This window comes from Canis aureus, chromosome X (genome assembly GCF_053574225.1).
Source record: "Canis aureus isolate CA01 chromosome X, VMU_Caureus_v.1.0, whole genome shotgun sequence".
In the NCBI taxonomy this organism is placed as follows: Eukaryota; Metazoa; Chordata; class Mammalia; order Carnivora; family Canidae; genus Canis; species Canis aureus.
The window spans coordinates 41,735,712-41,752,388 of NC_135649.1; positions in this window are offsets into that span (position 1 = coordinate 41,735,712).

Consider the following 16,677-nt stretch of genomic DNA (forward strand, 5'->3'; position numbering starts at 1 on the left):
AAACAGAGTAGAATGATGGTTACCAGGGACTGGGGGAGGGGGTGTTAGTCAAAGGGTACAAACTTCCAGTGAGAAAATGAAGTAAGTTCCGGGGTTTAATATACAGCATGGTGAATACAGTTTACAATACTGTATACTTAAAAGTTGGTAAGAGAGTAGATTTTAAGTGTTCTCACCTGAAAAAGAAATGCAATTATGAGACTGTAAAGGTGGCGTGATCTAATACCACCACAGTAATCCTATTGCAATACGTAAGTGTATCAAATCAACACATTTCACACCTTATAGGTACACAGTGTTATATGTCAACTATATCTCAATAAAGCTGGAAAACAAATAAACATCTACCAAAAAAAAAAAAAAAAAAAAAAACCTTCTAGGCTTCTTGTCTCATTACTTCTGATCAATCCCACAAGGGAATAAGCACATACAAAGATCTTTCCTAGACTTAGTTTTTAATCCTATTCTTGGTATTTTATTTATTGGCCTCTGTTTCCTGGCTTGACCCTTTCTATCTCAAGCTGATGGTGGATACCTGGAGGTTATTTAAAAATTGGTTTGAGTGGGAAGGAAATTCCCTTAAATTTTTGTTGGATCCCACTGGCAGGAAGAAAAGTCTTAAACAGAGCCTCCTGAAAAATACTTGGAGGCAAAATTTTATCTCCTGCTAATGCCGTCTTATTGAGTACCACTACTTTCTCTTGGAATATTAATAGTTGTTGGTTTTCTTCAACACCGAAAGTTCTGTAAATTATAGGCATCTTAGAAAAATTAGATCATAAACCACAAGCACAGCATGCCTCCCTTTGGCTATCTCTGAACTGCACTCTCTCCCTTGTAAGGCAACTCAGTAGCTAAAAGCAGCACAAAGTGAAGGACATACCAACATTCTAAACTTTTTTTTTGTATTTTTTACTGGAGTTCAATTTGCCAACATATAGTTTAACACCCAGTGCTCATCCCGTCAAGTGCCATTCTGAACTTTTAAAACCATTTTCTGTAACATTGCAAGTTCAGTCAGCAATATGTTGCTTGCCTTCCAAGGTATCTTAAGTGACCGTTTCACCTTTAACAAAAGTCCGCCAGCTTTTCTGGTCTGAAAAATCTTCCCTTGTCACCTGCTGCCTAACCATTTCCACCTTTTGAAGATACTAGGAGGCAATGAATTTTCTCTGCCACATGCAGAGAGAATAATTATAACTATAATCAATATCCCCAGTAATATTAAAAAAGACATCACAACTATGAAATAATAGTATGTTATTTTAAAAATTTTTTAAATTTTATTTTTAATTGAGTATAGTTGACCTATACTATATATAAATATTAGTATATTATATTATATTATTATATTATATTATATATATTAGTGTCAACTATATGACTGCCTCTGGTGAGGAGCGAATGGGTGAAGAGGACTGCTGTGTTTATGACAAGCTTTGGAGGGAGATTTAATTTTTTTAGTTTCAGGTGTAGAACATCGTGTTTCAACAATTAAATTCATTATGAAATGCTGATCAGGATGGTATTTTAAGAAGAACATTTATTTATTTATTTATTTTAAAGATTTTATTTATTTATGAGAGAGAGAGAGAGAGAGAGAGAGAAGCAGGCTCCATACAGGGATACCAACGTGGGACTCGATCCTGGGTCTCCAGGATCAGGCCCTGGGCTGAAGGTGGCTCTAAACCGCTGAGCCACCCAGGCTACGCAAGAAGAACATTTAAAGAATGAAAAAAAAGAGCTCCTAGAAAAAATTGTAAATGAAAGGAGAATCAGAAAACTCAATAATAACAAAAAGTAAAAAATATGGAAAATGGAACAGCAAAGAAAATGCAAGGATTTCCTATATTGGAAAAAAATCAAAAGCATATTTAAAATCTAGTTGGGAAATATATGAGTGAGCTTTTTTTTTAGTTCGTTGAATTTATTCATAAACTCATCACTGGCACTATATTACATCCAGGAGATATTAGCACATTCACCAGAAATCAAATTTTTAAAAAAGGCAAGAGGAGAGAAGATTGGTCATAGAGAATTCAACAACAAGAAGAATAATTACTTAATTCCAAGGAAAATACAAAGTTGTAGAAGATAATGAAAGTATATTACACTAGCCAGCTCCCCTGTTAATTGCATTTACATAGTGAAAGCACTGTAAATACAGTATACTTATAACTGGAAAATGAAGAAGTGGAAAGAGTACATATGTGGTATGGGTACTAGTGTGTATGTGAAGAAAGCAAAATCTTCATATGCCATCGTGAGAAGAAGTCAACAGATGTCTAAAACTGAAAAAAAAAGACATAGCGAAAGACACACCTAGCTCAGAAACAAAGAGATAAGTATCAAAAGATAAAGATATAGGGGCACCTGGGTGGCTCAGTTGGTTTAGCATCTGACTCTTCATTTCGGCTCAAGTCATGATCTCAGGGTCATGAGATTGAGCCCCACCTCAGGCTCTGGGCTGAGCATGGAGCCTGCTTAAGATTCTCTCTCTCTCCTTCTGCCCCTCTTACCACCTCTACTTGCATGCATGCCGTCTCTCTCTCTCTCTCTCTCTCAAAAAAAAAAAAAGCTAAAGATACCAAGGTTAAATATAACTGCCTCTGGTGAGGAGCGAATGGGTGAAGAGGACTGCTGTGTTTATAACAAGCTTTGTAGGGAGATTTAATTTTTTTAAAAGCATATTCCCAAATGCAATGATAGCAATAACATACATATAACCCTGCCAGGCTTCTACAACCTAAGAATAGTTCCAGATTACACAGAAGCGCTAGAATCTGGCACTCCATCTTTTTCCTGGCTATCAAACACAGACTGTTATGGAGACCCCAATAGCCTTTCAGACTTTTTCGTTAGTGTCTTCTCTATGAGTCTCATTTAACTTGAAATGGCAAGATAGAATCTTGGCAAAGTAAACAAGAAGGATGGATGAAAGCAGGCATACTGATCTTCAGAGAGGAAATAACAAACAAGGAGAACAGAAGCATTGCCAGGGCATTCTGAATTTAAAAGTAAAAAATAAACCTACACAAAGAATGTAGCATTCTATGCTCAGCTGAGAAATAAAAGCAGCAGAAGGCACATCAGTTTGTTTTACGGGGCTATCAGAGATTGAATGACTGGTTCCAGGATAACACCGCTATAATCTGAAAAAAAATGATTATCATAAAGCTGTCAGCCATCTTCATATGTGTACTTGTTTTGTGTAACAGAGCCTTATAGTTCTAGACAAACATGAAGATGGCTACAGTTAATTCATATCAGGTATGACAGCATTAGTCATAAAGTGGCTTAATACTACATTTAAAACTAAATTGGCCAAAACTTTCTCAATGTTTTTGGGTGCTCAATGTCCCTAACCTCTTTCAACCTTGCCTCCAGAGTTGCACATTATTAAAAATAAAACATTTTAGAATGAAATGATGTGGCTGGTTACCTAGTAGGTAAACGTGCTTAATAACTATTTGTTAAAGGTGAAAAATAGGGGCAAGTAATGTAGTATTGGCCCCCAAATTAAAGTGGCGATGTTTCTAAAGAATACATTTTGAGATTTGAGTGATAATAGGAATAATAACAGGGGAATGAATATGAACAATACAGTCTTGCTGGAAATGACAAGGATTGCAGATTATGTTGATATACAGATTTATTTGTTTGAAATAATGTGAACTTAAAAATAACATCAAACAGGGGCGCCTGAGGGGCTCAGTGGGTTGAATGTCTGACCATTGACTTGGGCTTGGGTCATGATATCAGGGTCATGGGCTCAAGCCCCATGTCGAGCTCTGCATTGGGCTTGGAGTCTACTTACGATTCTCCCTCCCCCTCTGCCCCTTCTCCCTTCCCTCCCTCTCTAAAAAAAATAACATTGAACAGTTCAAACATTCTGCTTCACTGATTATACTTATACAAAATCATATAAGCCTATACTAAAGGATGAGAAAAGAAACGAAGTCACATAGAGCTTCATGTTAAGTGGGTTCTATTTTCTGTAACAATGTTCGAATTTTTTTTTAATTTTTATTTATTTATGATAGTCACACAGAGAGAGAGAGAGAGGCGCAGAGATATAGGCAGAGGGAGAAGCAGGCTCCATGCACCAGGAGCCCGATATGGGATTCCATCCCGGGTCTCCAGGATCGCGCCCTGGGCCAAAGGCAGGCGCCAAACCTCTGCGCCACCCAGGGATCCCACAATGTTCGAATTTATAATAACTCCACCTAGCCTCTTCATGCCAACCACTCAGGAGTTATCTTTGATTCAGTCCTGTTGCTCATGCCCTAAATTCAACCCTTCTGAAGCTTCAGTAGACTTTACCTCCATACCATAGCCCAACTTTGTCTTCGTATCTTTAATTCCACTACTATTACTGTTGTCTAAGCCACCTTTACCTGGAGCACTTCAAATATTCTCCTAGCTGGTCTCTCAGCTTCTACTTGTGGTCACCATCAATCCAACTGACAGCTGGAGTATCTGCTTTAAAATGCAAATCAGGGCAGCCCCGGTGGCTTATCGGTTTAGCGCCACCTTCAGCCCAGGGCGTGATCCTGGAGTCCCGGGATGTAGTCCCAGGTCGGGCTCCCTGCATGGAGCCTGCTTCTCCCTCTGCCTGTGTCTCTCATGAATAAATAAATAAAATCTTTTGGGATCCCTGAGTGGCTCAGTGGTTTAGCGCCTGCGTTCAGCCCAGGGCGTGATCCTGGAGTCCTCCGATCGAATCCCACATCAGGCTCCCTGCATAGAGCCTGCTTCTCTCTCTGCCTGTGTCTCTGCCTCTGTGTGTGTGTGTGTGTGTCTCTCATGAATAAATAAATAAAATATTAAAAAAATAAAATATTTAAAATAAATAAATAAGTAAATAAAAATAAAACGTAGATCAAGGAGCAGTCCAGGTGGCTCAGCGATTTAGTGCCGCCTTCAGCTCAGGGCGTGATCCTGGAGTCCTGGGATGGAGTCCCAGGTCAGGCTCCCATATGGAGCCTGCTTCTCCCTCTGCCTGTGTCTCTGCCTCTATCTCTCTCTGTGTGTCTCTCATGAATAAATAAATAAATAAAACCTTTACAAAAATAAAATGTAAATCAAATCACATCACTCTCCAGCTTAAACCTCTCCGATGCTGCCCACTGCATCTAGAATAAACTCCACACTCCTTACCTTGACCTAAAAATCCCTCCCTGATGTGGCCCCTGACTCTCTGACCCCACTCTACTCCCATACATTGCCTTCTTGCTGTTCCTCCAATACTTCCAGCTCAGGCCTGCTTATATGCCTTGTACTTTCCATTCCTCTACATGGCATTCCTTCCTTTGAGCTCCTCATGGCTACTACCTTCTTGGCATTGGCATCTCAGCACAAATGTCCTCTCCTTTGAGAGAGACCTTCTCAGACACTCAACACACTTATAGTCTCACTGGTTTCCATTTTTAAAATCGGACTTTCCACTCCCTGATATTTTCTTATGCCTTTATTTATTTGACTACCCCCTACTAGAATGTAAATGCCAAGAAAGTAAAAACACCATGTGTCTTATTCACTGTCGTATCTACAGTACCCAGATCATTATCTGGAAAAAAAACTGATTTGCAATAAACATTTTTTAAATATATGAATAAAAATAGGGATAAAGGTGCACCTGACTGGCTCAGTCAGAAAAGCGTGGAACTCTTGATCTCAGGTTTGTGAGTTTGAGCCCCATGGTGAGGAGAGAGGTTACATATGTGCATGCATACTTTAAAAAAAAAAAGGAGTTGAAACCAAATTTGTGTTTAATAATTTAAAGAGATGTTCACCTGCTAAGACATTTGTTCTTTTTTTTCTTAAGATTTTATTTATTTGACAGAAAGAGAGAGAGCACAAGCAGGGGGAGTGGCAGGCAGCAGGAGAAAGAGAAGCAGATTCCCTGCTGAGCAAGAGGCCAGATGGATGCAGAGCTATGTCTCAGGACCCCAGGATCATAACCTGAGTCACAAGTAGACACTTAACCCACTGAGCCACCCAGGAGCCCCAAGATGTTCGTTCTGAAGGCACAAGAGAGCTTTCCCTCTGTGTAAATATAAGGAGCAATCTGAATATACAAAAACTAGAAGGTATATGTTTGTCCTCTTTCTCCCTGTTTCAAAAACATTAGAAAACACTTATCTGTAACCTCTCATTTTTTAAAAGGATAAACAAAGATAAATAAGGGTAAATCATCAAACAGCTGGTATGTGGCAGAAATGGAACTAGAACCCACTGCTCTGGAGCTCCAGTACAGTATTCTTTCCACACTTCTCCTATGACTGAAAATCAATATTTTGTTCATTATCAAATACTGGTTCTATTCTATTATGGCATTACAAAAATTAAAAGGCAAAAAAAATTATTGAGAAGTGACAAATTAAAGTTTTATTTATGAATATGTGGTTTGCTATGGGTATTTGAAAGTGCAAAACAAAGATAAATCAAACAGGTACAATCCTTATGAACTCCTAACACCTAGCCAAAGCTGAATGATGACATCTAGAAGGTAAAGATGTATTGCAATACAGTTATTAAAGGTAATTTGTAGCATTGCAAAATGTCACAGATGATGATTAAATTTTAACATACTAGACTTTCAATTCACAGAAAGAATGTGTATAGTAAATCAGTTTCAATTTCAAGTATTAGAAATTTAAAGAAACATTTCTCAAATATTGGGGCATGTTTATGTTTCAGGCATAAACCTGTAGTTCTAGTAAATTGATAGAGCCTTTAAAAAATAACTTAGGGTTACAATGCCAAAAAGTCAACTTAACCTGCTGTCAGAAAACTTTCAAAATTGATTTGTAGAATTAATAATACATTAAAAGATTTACACATCACACCATGCTTTCACATGTATATTTCCATCATTTTAATTGTGCAAACACCTTAAAACTCACAACTGATGGTTATAATCACCATTAGGCTGCCTCCAGATCATATGCATTATAATCGAGGAGACTGTGAGCCTTATATTCTCCAGCACTTTCTTTTGGGTATAAAACAGATGAGACAAAGGAGTCACAAGCTATCAGAATGTGACATGTATGCATTTGCAAATCAAGCGAAAGTATTAGGTGACTAACATAGAGTGAGGCCATGCAGGAAACACGAAAAACAATAGATTATCCCTGGCCTCAAGAAATTTACAATCCGGTTGATGAGAAACAAATTTACATTAAAAACCCCAACTATGTTGTACACACTGAAGGTGAAATAGTAGAAAACAGCCTTTTTAAGAAAAAAGTTAAGTCTTCCCTTTAAATCAGTTTGTACTATTAGGTGCTGTGAACAGCGTTCTCAGCTTACATGGCTCACTTTTTAGAGTGCTCTTAGTTTTGATTCTCTAACACCTCAAAGATTCCACAGAAGTACTGAACCATGTGCCAAAAGTCTTCAGGTGAACCTGGAAGCAATCTTTAAAGAATCTCTTTAGGTAGGCAAAAACGTTTTATTTTGCTTAAATTTTGTTTTTTTTAATTCTGAAAGCAATTTTATTTTCCAAGGGACACCTCTTTTCAGATGCAAATGTAACTATTCCTTAAATGCTCTATTCAAATGTTAACATTATTCCTTTCTGAATGCTAATTAACAAAAGGAAGGGCTGATTTATATTTACTAGGGTCTGGATTTTGCATCAATGGGAAATATTGATATGTTTCCCTCTCGGACAATATGTTTCTTTAAGGTGGCTTTTATTTGATTGGAAAATATATCATATGTATAGACAAGTGTATAAAATACTTGTGTGCAGTTTAATAGTTACGTACTGAATGCCCATGTAACCATCACTCCGGTTAAGAAATAAGATCCCAGGTGTTTTCAATGCATTATCGCAGAAAGCAGGGAGCAGTTTCCTACCAGCCAGAGTCTAAATTTGCCTGTGGTTCCTTGATCAGAAATGAAAGTTTTCCCTCCTTATTTCTCATTTGACTTCTTAGCACCAAATTTGGAAAAGATCCTGAAGTAAAGAAGCACAAACAGCTTTCTTCCTAACCCCTAGACCCCAATTATTAACATAATAGTTCACAATACTCCCTCATGATGTATTTAAGGGGAAAATGGAATGTGTAATTAATGAAAATAAAGTATTTTAACCCTCTGCTGCTTCTTTGATAACTGTGATGTGCTCTCCCAGATTGTTGCTATTTTTAATAAAGCCCCATGTGAAAAAGTTTGGCAGGAAGGAGTAATAACGAAGCCTAAACAAAATGTGGTCTCTAACAAGACCCTCAAGTGCAGTGGCTCTAAATACGGAAGAGTGCATTCAGTGACGGATGTCTCATCTTTTGCAAAATGTCATACATTATCTCTGGGGCTTATCACCTGATGTAGTATTTTGCATTTAGGTAAAATCCTTCTTTCAACAAGTAGTTCCTGAGTACAATGCGGTACTAGGCACCATGAAGGGATGAACAAAAGTGGAAAAAACATAATCCCTGCCTTGAGGGGGGCTTACAAAACACTGGGGAAGATAAAGCAGCCACTAATGAGACAACTGAAAAGTACTTACAATCCGTAAACAATTGTCTGACAGTAAAGCACAGACTGAATGCAGAAACTCACGAATCTAAAAATGGCTGTATTTCAAAAGCAGCTTGAGAGGCGGTTGTTTTGAACTTTGAACACATTTTACCCACAGAAATGCTGTTCGATAAGTGTTGACTGGATTTATAAGTTTGCCCAAAGAAACCCATTTAATTCACAATATATAGACAATCTGTATATTTGCTATGGAAATATCATAGAAAGCAAAAGTGCTGTCATACTAACCGTTAGATAAAAATTAGAAAACAAAAACAATTATGAAATGGGTTTATACAATATATCAGGACATATTTTGAATGCTGATGCTTAACAGCATTTTTTTTATTTTTTTGAAGATTTTATTTATTTGGGAGAATGAGCAAGAGAGAGAGAGAGTACAAGCCAGGAGATGAGGCAGAGGGAGAGGGAGAAGCAGACACCCTGCTGAGCAGGGAGCCCATGCAGGAGTTCCACTAGATTCTTAACCCACTGAGCCACCCAGTCACCACAGGAAAGAGCATGTTTAATTAAAGTAGGTAGATGAAGACAGAGATTCCGAAAAGGATCAAAATCAAGAGCACTCATGGACTATGGGGTATCTCTATTTTAACTTCAAAACACATATTTTTCATTTGCCTTCACTCGTTCTGGTTTTTATTGAGAATCTTTACTGTGTCAGGCACTGTCCTAGGCACAAGAAATACATGGAGCTGACATTCTAGTGTTTGTGGGGTGGGGGTGGAGAAACACAATGGAGTCAAGAAGTGGAAAGTGTGATCCTGGGATCACAGCCCAGTTCCACATCGGCCCCAGGGAGCCTGCTTCTCCCTCTCTTCCTCCTCTTTACTCTTTCTCTCCCTCCCTCTCTCTCTCAAAAATAAATAAATAAAATATCTTATAAAAAAAGAAGTGGAAAAAAAAGAAGTGGAAAGTGCTTTTCTGCGATAGAGGTTTCGCAATCACCATGACTCTATGTTTAGGACCAGCATTAGTTGTATATCCATCACCCTACATGATCAGAGTTGGAATTTCCCTTTGTTCCCAAATGGAACTAAAAAAATAGAGGGGCAAAAATAGGGTACAGACATTTTCTGAGGTTTCTGATAACAACTGTAAGATGGGAAAGATTACGTGTAGGGAAAAAGTTAGCTCAGCTATGATGAATGAGAGGACAAAATGGGCATGATTGCTTTGAGAAGGAAGACATGTTACATCAGGCAGAAGTCACCAAGCCTAGCTGGCACTCACTGAGAGCTTGGGCACTATTAAAAACAAAAACAGGGCAGCCCAGGGCAGCCCTGGTGGGTCAGTGGTTTAGCGCTGCCATCAGCCCAGGGCCTGATCCTGGGGACCTGGGATGGAGTCCCACGTCAGCCTCCCTGCATGGAGCCTGCTTCTCCCTCTGCCTATGTCTCTGCCTCTCTCTCTCTCTCTCTCTCTGCCTCTCACGAATAAATAAATAAAATATTTAAAAAAAAACAAGAAATAACAAGCAGTGGCAAGGACAAGAACAACTGGTAACCCCCATGCACTGTGTGTGGGAAGGTAAACTGGTGCAGCCACCATGGAAGCAGTATGAAGGTTTCTCAAAAAATTAAAAATGGAGATACATGATCCAATAATTTACCCAAAGAAAGCTAAAACATCAATTTGAAAAGACATTTGCGGGATACCTGGGTGGCTCAGCGGTTGAGCCCCTGCCTTTGGCTCAGGGCGTGATCCTAGAGTCCTAGGATCAAGTCCTGGGATTGAGTCCCACGTCAGACTCCCTGCATGGAGCCTGCTTCTCCCTCTGCCTGTGTCTCTGCCTCTCTCTCTCTGTGTTTCTCATGAATAAATAAATTTTTTTTTAAAAAGACATTTGCATCCTTATATTTATTGCAGCATTATTTACAATAGCCAAGATATGAAAGCAGCCCAAGGGTCCATTAACAGATGAATGGATTAATAAGATGCAATCCATGTAATAGAATATTATGCAGCCATAAGAAGGGATGAGAGCCCGCCATTTGTGAAAACACAGATGGACCTAAAGGATAGTACCCTAAAGGATATAAGTCAGACAGAAAAAGACAAATGCCATGTAACTTCACTTTATGTGGAATCAAAAAAACCAATGAATAGACAAATAAGCTGAATCAGACTTATAAGTACAGAGAACAAACTGATGGTTGCTAGAGGGGAGGGGGTGTCGGATGGGCCAAATGGGGGAAAGGCAATGGGAGGTACAGGCTTCTAGTTGTGAAATGAAGTCATGGGAATCAAAGGTACAACACAGAGAATATAGTCAATGGCATTGTAATAGCATTGTGTGGTGATGGATGTTGGCCGCACTTGTGAGCACAGCATAATGTACAGAGCTTTGGAATCACTATGTTGTAGCCTGAAACGAATGTAACATTGTGTCAAATTTAAAAATTTTGAGGAGGAGGAAGCAGTCTGCACTGGCCATTTAAAGCTATATTAGACATTTCTCCTTTCCCCCCTTCCTCCTTTCCCCCTACCCCTCTTCTCTTCCTTTTCCTACCTTTATTCTTTCCGTGAGGCAAACAGGTATTGGCGATTTCCAGGCACCACACTAAGCATTAGGGATACAAAGCCATGGCCCGGTCCCTGTCCTAGCCTTGAAGGAGTTTATAGTCTCCAACAGTGTTCTAGCTCTGGGATTAGTGGTATCAGGGGTAGCCCTTTTAACTGCTTAAGAGCCTGAGTGTCACAAGCCTACCAATCAGAATGCACGTCAGTCAATGCTCTAGAATAGGGTCTTGGACATCTACTGCTGGGCCAGTAGCTAAGTTTGTAGTGGCTAGATATTGGAAATGTGGGAGGTCCTGAAAGAAGAGCTGAAGTAGCCAGGACAAATGGGTGAGTAAGAGCACTTGGGGAGGGGAGGTAGTTCTGGGGCAGAGGTGTGGTGAGGGGTAGCTACCTACCAAGCAGCAGAAAAGTATTAGTCATTGTAAGGGTGACTGTCACTTACCAATGATACGACTGTCTCAATACCAACTAAATCCTTAGCTCACCTCCATATCCAATGCTTAGGAAAATTAGGCACCAATTGTAGTGAGATAATGTGAGTGAGGGGAAGCTTTCCTGAATGACCCTTGAGCTTAGTCTTGAGGAAGGTGATGATTGGCATTCACAGGTAATTAGGAAGGGCAGGACATTTAGCCATGAGAGGTATCCTAACAGTGGAAATGGATAAATCATATACATAATGCCATAAAGAGAGCAACCTACCCGGTGGGGAGGGCAGTGAGAATGTACTATAACAGAATGGGGAGTAACTTAGGAAGAATGGGTTCTGTGCAGCCTGGGGATGAGAAAGAGGGTTGACTGTGATGTCAATCAGGAAGAGGAAATCTTTTAAGTTAGGAGTTCAGCTCCGATGGGCAGAGCAGAAAAGGGGAATGCTCTGTACATCCTTAAGCAAGGAACAGTGTGATGAAAGTGACATACAACAGAAAACACTCTGTTGACCATCTGGAGACTGAAAAAAAGGAGAAAGCCAGTTTAAGAGGCTGCTTCAGCAATGCTGGTAGAGTTGATTAGGGCCTGGACCAGGATGCTGACTATGGAAACAAAAGGAAGAGCTCCATCTGGCAGAGACTGCAGTCCCATGTGAGGAATGGAGAAAGAGGAATAAATGATGAGCATAATACAAATGACATCTTAAATAAGATAGAAGCAGGTGCACAAACATCCAAAAGAAAATGCATGGTCTCGAACACTAACCCTTTCCAAATGTCAGATTTCGCCATGTAACGGTGCTCTTTAATTTACAAAATCAAGAGTCCAACTTCGGAAACAAGGCAGTATGAGCCCATAATCTCATTGACACTCGTTACTGTAGGATGCCCATGAAGAATAGCATTAAGCAAAATGTTTTATTGTTCATTTATAGTTATGATTTTTAAAAGTACGGAGGGTAAAATCTTTGAAAGGGATGTGAAATCTACTAGATTTCATTGTTCTGATGTGTAGTTTACTTACTAAAAGTCATTTCCAAATGAGTTTTATCTTTCAAAGGCGGAGAGTAATGCTTGATTTTTAACTGAGTTAATTTTCAGTTGACTCCTAAGATAACAGGGAGGCTTTAGGAGCCTAATTAAACCATGCATTTGCTCTAATTACTTTAGCTGCCGAGTGCGAGGAAACAAAAGCAGCAAACAGACCTGTTCTGTGTGCAGCAGTCAGGCATTTGATGGTTGTTTGCTCCAGCAGAGTTTCTGAGTAGCACAGAAGTAACGAAGCTGAGGACTAAAGCCATCATATGCAAGTGGTGGCCGCAGCCACAAATCAGGGGGCAGCCCTTACCCCTGCATAGTATAGAAAGGATCATTCATTGTGCATGGTTTCATTTATGTCCAAACACAGAGAAAACAATCATCCCTAGCACCCGTTTTTAATAGCAAGGGCAGCCCTATATTTTTATCAACATAATTGGACATTAGCTCACAAAGACTATGGAGTTAATACTTAGAGAAAAATTTATATATTGGGCAAGAATAACAGTGCTTTTCTACTGGTTACTTTTTCCTCTTAGGCTTTCTCCTCTTGAACAATGCCCATATTTGATGCAACAGTTTAATTTTTAAGCTAAGTAAACCCACATTTCTATTATCCATTTTGATTTTAGCATAAGTGGAGTTTAGAATACTGATGATCATGTATGTGAGGGAAAAGGCTGATGAGTTTTTATTGTAGTGACTACTCAATTCACTCAAACAACTGCTTTCTGAAAACAGGATTCACAGGAAATTTCTTCTTAAGGCAAACCCCATTAAAGGCATATTTCTTCATTAGATAGAAAGTGTTTTAAAGGTACCTTGTCTGTGTTTCCCCATTTACCTTAGTATCTAGGTGTAAAATGCCAGCCAAAATGCTTGCATTTCTCCCTCCCTCAGCTAAACTGGAAAACAAGAAATATTAGCTGCTTTATTACATCTTACTCTGTTGTTTTAAAAATCTGTGTTTAAGAGTCTTGGTTCAGAATCCAGTCTTTACAGAAATTATACCTGGATATGAAAAACAATTTCTTTCTGGGGTAACATGTCATGAATATAAAAACAAAAACAACAGCAACAACAACAAAAAAGAGACAGGAATCTATAACCAAAAGGAGAGTAGAGCATTAAAGCAACCATCTGGTGAGTTCAAGCCAAATACAAAGTCTCTATTTTTTTCCTGAACCATCTAGATGTCTGTACCACCCCTCTGCTTTATTTTGCCTATGGAAACCTGACCTAAACTAAACAACTATCCTATATCATTAAGTTGTCCAGGAAGATGAAAGTTTAAATATATGTCAGACAAGCAGCAGCATCTGGTGCAATTCAGTAATGATGGTCTCTCCCAGAGAGCTTCAGTGTTGCAACAACTTTTAGAACTGAGGAGATCTGGTCGAGCTATGTAAAGAAAATAATGTTCTTCTAGCCACACATTCTCCCTGTTTACAAGTACTAATATTTGCTCCAACCTTCTCCCATTGTAGAAAACAAAGTAAAAATCCCTCCCCACACATCTCATTATATCTGTAACTCCATTTTGATGCAGCCAAGTAATATACTTTGGATACAAATCATCAGCATCGGTAACCTTTCACTGTTAATTGTTAAAGTTTTTTTTTTTTGTTCCATACTTCTTTTTTAACGTGTTTATTATTAGTCCTAGGGATTTCCCCCAGAGTAGAGAAAATGCTTGGCAAAGTATTGTTTACAAGGACCACATAAAATTTAACAAGTTTAGACACTCTCTTATAGTCTATTGATAAGAGAACAAACTTAGTTGTCTCTTTAAAAGACCATATAAGCTTAGATATATGAGATCGTTCAGAAGAAGAAATGATCATGGTGATATTTGTGTGTCAATCGCTCTCTCCCGTGCTGCACTACAAACTTCACTGTACCAAATTTACACACCTCTCAAAACAGGATAGACTCAAGTTAAAGGCAATGTTTTTCATTAATAGACTGGGGGAAAAAACTTGCAACAAATATGACAAAATTTTAATATCTTTATTATGTACACAAGTGGCACAAGATAAGGGAAAAAATGCTAAGAATCCAAGAGATAAAGCCAAGGGCACAAAAGACACTTTACAGAAAATAATCTATTGTCAGCAAATATATATAAAAGGTTTTTTTTATCTCGCCAGTAAACAAACATGCAAATTAAAAGACCAGTCAAATACCAGTTCACCCATCTTATCTGTGATTTTTAAAAAAATAAGAATGTCCAATTCTTCCAATCAGTATGGTGACATGGTAAACTGATATAATATTTTTGAAAAATAAAGCATCGCACATTCATACCTTTCACCCAGTAATTCTACTCCTTGGTTTCCACCCCAAGGGACTAATTTTAACCATTAAAAGAAAGCTATAGGAATAAGATGTTTGTTGTAGCATTATATATAATATTACAAAATAAAGCAACTTAAATGGCTCGTAGCAAAAGGATTATTAAGTACATTAATATACAGCTGCCTGGAATACATTGCAGCATTTATACATGATGTTTAGGCAGATCCATAATAATACAGGAAAATGTTACTTTGCAACATCAAGTGAAAAGAACAAGATACGAAATGATATACATTGTAAGCCTACTACTCTATGATAAAACTCTGTAAGAACATGAGGATCTAAAAATCGGTCATTTTCTGTATTTTTCAAATTTTACTCAGGATGCCATTTAATGTTTTTCAATACATTGTAAAATGTCATGTTTTTACTCACAGCACTTTCAAATGCATTGCCTTGTTTCCACATTTCTGTCTAAAGTAAAACCCTATGCTTGCAAAGTCTTATGAAACATCATCATAATACTCATCATAAATTATACTAAAATTATTAGTATAAATATTCAAATTATATAATTCATTATCATTTTGATTTTAAGTGTAGGAAATCTACATATGTGACCAGGCAGCTGAAACATGCAGGGAGCAGCTCCAGTTAGGGTTCTTTGAGCGTCCACACTCTCTGTCTCTGAGAGCCCCTTTCAGAAACCACCGCTGTTCCAAGCACCTGTGAATATGCTGTGCTTATAAGCCAGTGGCAGCAGAGGGGAATGTTCATGTTTCTAATATTTTGGAAACAACCAAAACCAATTTTTTTTCTCCCAAAGTGGGACCATCAAAACGGAGCCCTTCATCCACATATATTTACTCAGCTTGTAAGAGAGAACAAATTATTAAAAGGGCAGGGATAGGGTTTATTATTATGATGTATGCATTGTCTCCTTTACTATTAGGTTTTATAAATAATGCCTTTTGCAGCATCCACCGTCGGGGAAAGGTGAGCCAACATTCCATTCTTTAAGAGAGAAATATCATATGTCTCCCCCTATATTTGCCCCCAAATCCGTCTTCCCAATTGTGGTCACTCCTTTGACATTTTAATGTAATACCGACACATTTCCACACTTAGCAAGCTGAAATCCTACTAAAAGACAGAGAGAGACAAAGTCTGAGACGGAGGGGGGGTGGGGGAAGGGAAGGGGAGAGAGAGAGAAGGAAGAGACTTAAAGAGGTTGCACTTACACTCCAGCAGTTTTTCCAGAAACAAGGGAGGCAGTAGTTCTTATTTTTGTGATGTCAAACTGTAGACTGAAATTCAGCAAAAATCTTCTCTTGCCGCGAGGGATGTGAACTATATTCTAGGCTATGTATTCGGTGTGATCCTTTGTTCTAGGTACAAGCTTTTCTCTCTCTAAAGTTTTGCAGTCTCGCTCAAGGAAAGGGAAACAATATTATTTTGAAATTCCCTTAAAGGCGCCTTTCGGAGCATCCCTCACGGGAAGATACCACGACAGCCCATCTCTGGCGTAATTCAGTAAGAACCGAGTCCGAGTTTTCTCAACATGGCTGTGTACTTTTCAAGCCCCCAAATTCGTGCTTTTCGTAGACATCACTCAGCAAAGAGCCAGAAAATGCATCTCTAGCCACCCTGCGTTTGGTGGGGGACTTAGAAATGGGCTCTGATTAAAGGTCGTGTTCATTTTAAAGGCATGGCTGTCGTGCGGGTGCCTGAGAGTCGCGGGCTTTTGTCAGGGCTGAAGCGGGCTCGGGAGTGCATGCAGCATGGTGGGAGGCAGGTCTGAGGGCCCCGGTCGTTAACACGATTCCAGGGGGAGGGG